This window comes from Ananas comosus, linkage group 17 (assembly GCF_001540865.1).
Source record: "Ananas comosus cultivar F153 linkage group 17, ASM154086v1, whole genome shotgun sequence".
Lineage (NCBI taxonomy): Eukaryota > Viridiplantae > Streptophyta > Magnoliopsida > Poales > Bromeliaceae > Ananas > Ananas comosus.
The window spans coordinates 7,859,251-7,864,848 of record NC_033637.1 but is presented as its reverse complement, the minus strand read 5'-3'; positions in this window follow the sequence as shown (position 1 = coordinate 7,864,848).

Below are 5,598 nucleotides of genomic sequence, written 5' to 3'. Positions count from 1 at the left end.
CTATGATCATCTTTTGTATATGATGGTAAATGATGTAAAGAAAAGAATGTAATATGTATTTTGAGGTAAATGTGATGTAAGAAAGAAATGATGAAATGAAATGTAAGGAATTCGAAAATGAACCAGATGAATGCATGTATATGATCAAAAAATGAATCATAGTACAAGTGAATGTTTAGTTTCCTTTTTCTTTCACTAATGGCTATTGCTTACCCTCGTGTAAGCCGTTTGTGTATGTTTCCGCTAGTGCTTTTCTCTATTGATGAAAATGTACATGTGATGAGCCTTGGGCGGATAGGGGAAACTCTGTCCGTTCGGCGTCTGTTTGACGTGCTCGGGCCGGCCCAAATTGATATCGGTCCCGGGGCGTGACACGGTTGATCAGATCCATGAACGCTGCCGGGGCATTAGTAAGCTGAAACGGCATGACCGTGAATTCATAATGTCCATACCGCGTGCAAAACGCGGTCTTTTGAACGTCTTCTGGCTTGATCTTGAGTTGATGATAACCGGACTGTAAATCAATCTTTGAATAAACCCGAAATCCTTGCAACTGATCAAATAAATCATCGATCCTGGGCAACGGGTACTTATTCTTGATCGTGACCTTGTTCAACTCGCGATAATCTACGCAGAGTCGAAACGATCCATCCTTCTTTCGCACAAATAGGACCGGGGCTCCCCACGGCAATACACTTGGCCGTATAAATCCCTTATCGAGGAGATCTATCAACTGAGCCCGTAATTCCTTCAATCCTGCCGGCGCCATCCGATACGGAGCCTTCAAGATAGGTGCGGTTCCTGGAACCAAATCTATCACGAACTCGATCTTCCGGTTTGGCGGCATTCCCGGTAACTCTGCGGGAAAAACATCTGGGAACTCCCGAACTACGAATAGCTCCTCCAGTATAGGAGTCGTCCTCTCGACTTCCACAACGGTCGCCAAATAGGCCACACAACCGCTGTTAATCAACTTCCTTACTCTCGTCGCCGACACCATAGCAGCGAAACGCGAGCTTCTACAGGCCCGGTAGACGAACTCTTCTTGGCCCGGTTCGCGAAAGGTGATCACCTTACTTCTACAGTGAATAGTTGCATAGTACTTCGAGAGCCAATCCATTCCCAGAATGACGTCAAAGTCCTTCAGCTTCTTAAGCACCAACATACGGATGGGCATTATCCAATCACCCAACCGCACCGGACAAGATGAACACTCCACCCGGACTAAAAAGTCACGTCCGGGGCCCGATACTCTCCAAGTGCTTTTACTCTCTTGTAGTTCTATGTCATGCATGCGTGCAAATGACCTACTGATGAATGAATGCGTAGCATCTGTATCAAACATAGCCTTGGAGCGAACTCCGTTAATTAAAACAATACCTGCGAGCACATGGCGCTCCTCCGCCTCAGCAGGTTCCTCGGCTTGAGTTTGGGCGGCGAACACCCGCCCGCTTGGAGCCGATCTCATCACCTTAGTTTGGCGTGGTACCATCGTACGCCCAGCCGACGACGCAACAGGTGGAACTCCTACATAATACGCCGGAGTCGCCGGAGCCGATGCGATCGAAGGGGCGGGCGAAGCCCTCACTGGACAGTAGCGGCTAATATGGCCCGCCTGTCCACACGTAAAGCACTTCCCCTCCCGTTGATCACACGCCCTCGGCTCGTGGTTCCCACCGCAGATTGTGCATTGTTGCGGTCCGCGGCCCTTGGACTGCGTTCGCGGGTACTTCGGGGGCTTCCTTGACTTGGTTTGAGCTCACGAGCTACTTTGGGCCCGCTTCTTGCCACCGCCCTTCTCTGACGCTTCTCGCTCCTCCCGGATGTGAGCGTTTCCTTACTCCGCCAACAACGCTCTGTCGAGCACCTCCGCGAAGGTAGTGAGCTTCAAAATGTGCACCGCCCGGTAGATATCCGCTCGGAGCCCTCGCTCGAACCAATCGGCTCGATCTTTGTCATCCCGCACTACGTTGGGGACGCAGTCAATGATATGAGAGAACTCCCGCTCATATTCCACTACCGTGCGGTTCCCTTGCTTCAACTTTCGAAATTGCTCCTGGAGCTTCTTCTTCTCGCTATCGGGAAAGTAGTTGACGTAGAACAATCCCCGAAATTCCTCCCACGTCAATGGCGGAAGGTCGGAAGCTCGGTTCCTTTTGATTCCGTTCGGCGGTCCGTCGCCGCGGCCGAATCGTGCCAAATCGGTAGTGGTTTCGGGGCGGGGCGTTTTGATTCGCTTTCACCAAACCTTCGCCATCCGCTCCAAGCAATGAGTGGCGAGGTAAACTTTGTCCCTCTCCAACGTGTAGAGGTCCTCGAACAAGATCTCCACTGAATCCACCCATGACTCAACCATCCATGGCTCGACCTTCTCTCCCTCGAAGGTCGGTGGATTGAACCTTCGGAACTTCTCGAGAGCCGCAAGTGCGCGCTCCCTCTCCGCCTCCACTGTCGTCGCATCAGGTGTTGTAGAACCCGACGCCGCCGGAGGAACGCTCGTCGGCGGAGGACGCGCCGCCACCGGAACTGCTGCAATGCCCTCGCCCTCAGCCGCCGTAGGCGTACATGCTGGCGGCGGGGGCGGACCACGGCCCTCAGTCGCAGTTGCAATTGCCGCCGCAAAATGTCGCTCCATAAGCCCTTGGAGCTGCTCAAACCGACTCTCCTAGCGCTGTACAATGCCGATCAATGCCGACACCTGCGCCCGTAACTCCTGTATTTCGCTAGATCCGGCTTCCTCGGGCACCTCAGAAGACGGTGCCGGAACGGACCTACGTACGTAGCGTCTTGGGGACATCGTTCCTGCAACGCAACAACCGGGTTAGTTATCTAACCCACTTAACTCCGTCGCATACACTATATTACGCGACTCAACTCCGCCAAAAGCGGACGTACACTAATGTATTAGTCCTAACTCTTAACGTCATGTTGTTGGCCGCCAACATAAACTCCTCGAGCTCGGAACTACACCGCTCGGATCTATCTCTAGCCACACTAGAGACCTATGCTCGATCCGACCCAATCAGATTCTTCCTCAACCGATTCAGGTTTACGTTCTCTCACGTACTTATCACCTTAAGGTTGCCAACCTAGGTCTCCTAGGTCCACCCTAGACTCTCTTTTTACTTGCTCTTAATGACTCTGATACCAACATTACTCTGTCACGCCCCGGGACCGCTACCAATTTGGTCCGGTTCAGGCGCGTCGAACAAACGCCGAACGGACAGCACCCCTCCTGTCCGCCCAAGGCCAAGCAACCAGATCATGTACAGTTAAGCGCCCAGGAATTGCTTAAATAACATACATGATCGAAACGATGCACACAAGTCCACTATAACTAAGAGCAAGAACCACAAGTAATAAACGAGTGTATAGAGAGAGATGGTCTAACTATTACAACCATTCAACATTTACATCACTTGAATATATTACATTTTCATCTTCTAAAATGTAAGTACATATCTTCTCCAAAATACAAGTAGCTCTCTAATGATTATCCAAAATATCTAGTACACGAGGGTACCCTAGTGCATAAAGGAAAGCTACTAACTATGCTCACTTAGGGCGCTATGCCCTTGCCGCGATCCTCGCTCGGCTCACCTTTGTGTGTACTAGTACCCCAAAACCACACGGGGTGAGAACTATATAAATATAGTTCCCAGTGGATTCGGCCACCGATGCCGCCGGTTTTTCCACTAGGTCTAAGCTGGCACAGATAGAGAGACAGATAGATATATAAAAAATGAACTGCCACTACTCTATCATGCCATCAATAATAATCATGCATGCAACAACTATTATCATGCAAGTATCCTGTCATGAGCATATAAAGGTACATAACAATGTAATCTACAACATACACTATGTCTACTCAAGGTAATAATGCAAATCTACTATGCATTTCATGTTTATTACCCAATCCACTTGGTTAACCCGAAGGTTAAACCCTCGACTCACTCTCAATCTCATAGGTGAGAAGCTGCACTTGCACACCGAGATCGTCTGCGGGACAACTACGTCTGCCCCTAGTGAAGTACTCCGGAGACTCGTGCCTCGGTGAAGTGACCACCGACAAGCAAAACAGACTAGTGAGTATGATCTAATCCTCACAAGAGGATACCCTGTCTACTAGGGTCAATATGCCTCTGCTGCACAATCATGATATATAATCAATGTTGGGACCTCTACTATCCCTAAGTTCATGTCAAGTTTACTACACTAGACTCAATGCCATTCTACTAGGCTATGTCCAAGTTCATCACTTTTGCCACTATAGGATTCTTTGTCTCAAGACCCAATCCTCATGCCTTCCTAGTCCAAGTGTCAAGCCCACACCGCTACACTACTAAGTAAGCATGCAAGGAATGGAAATATGCTTCTACTAATCCTATAATGCACAATCAACATATGATGAATAAAATTAACTTAGGCATAAAAGGAAATCCGGATGTTTCGGGATGACACCCCCCACCTTTCGTGTATACGGAGGCTCTAGAAATGTGCTTCGGCGTTCTTTACGACGAAGCCTCGGTCTTCTTGTCCAAAGCGATGCTAAATCGGCCTTATTTTGCCGATAGCTCTTGACCCGCTCGACGAATCGAAATTCCGACTTCGCCCCCGCGTTTAGACACCTATCAATTAGGTTAGAGGAGGGTCAAATGAGATCAATCCTCTACTTTTCCGAAAAATCCTATTTTGGTGCCCTAGGGTTAGCATCAAGCTAAACCCATCTCAAAACCCTAGATTCTAGCTTTAATCTTACCATTCATGGTGCTAGGTGTCCATTTGATCCCATCCAAAGAGCTAAAATCCAAAAATCCTAAATTTCATAAGCTAGGGTTAGAAGCTTACCTCTATTCTATCTTAATAGAGAGGAGAGAGGAAGAGGGAGAAGTCCAAAAGCTTCTTTTTCTTGATCTCCTTCTTCTTCTCCTTCTTTTTCTTCCTTCTTTTCCTTCTCTTTTCTTCTTCTTCTTCTTCTTCTTTTTCTTCTTCTCTTCTAGAGAGAGAGAGCAAGAGAGTGTAAGAGAGAGGGAAGAGTGGAATGAGAGAGTGAGAGGGAAAGAGGGGCCCTTAAGTCCTCTATTGTAACAATATCTCAATAAGTCCCTCAGCTTTTCACTCTGTGCACTGCCCCTCATTGGGCATTCTGGGCCCAGAGGGACCGGTCTCCCCGACTCGGGACCGGTCCCCGAGAGCTTCAGCTCGGGTCACGCGTTCGGGTATCGGTCTGTCCCAGAGAGACCAGTCCTCGGGAGACCGGTCCTTGCCTAAGAGGCCGGTCCCCGAGAGCAATATTTTCAGGACTTAGCCAAATTTCTGGCTTTCTCGCTGGGTTCGCGTTCGGGGACCGGTCCCTCCCTACCAAGGACGGGTCGCCTCAAGCAACCCCGCAACACCAGCCGATGGGACCAGTCCCTCCCTGCCAGGGACCGGTCCCCGAGAGCAGTTTTTCTCCAGTGCAGGTTTCGCACTATTTGCTCTCGCGGACTCGTTTCCAATGCACCTTTGGTGATTTTAACATCTTTGGTTTTTCCAAAGCTCACTAACACGACCCTTGGTCGATTTTACATGAAGCCTAACTCTCGTATTTCGAGA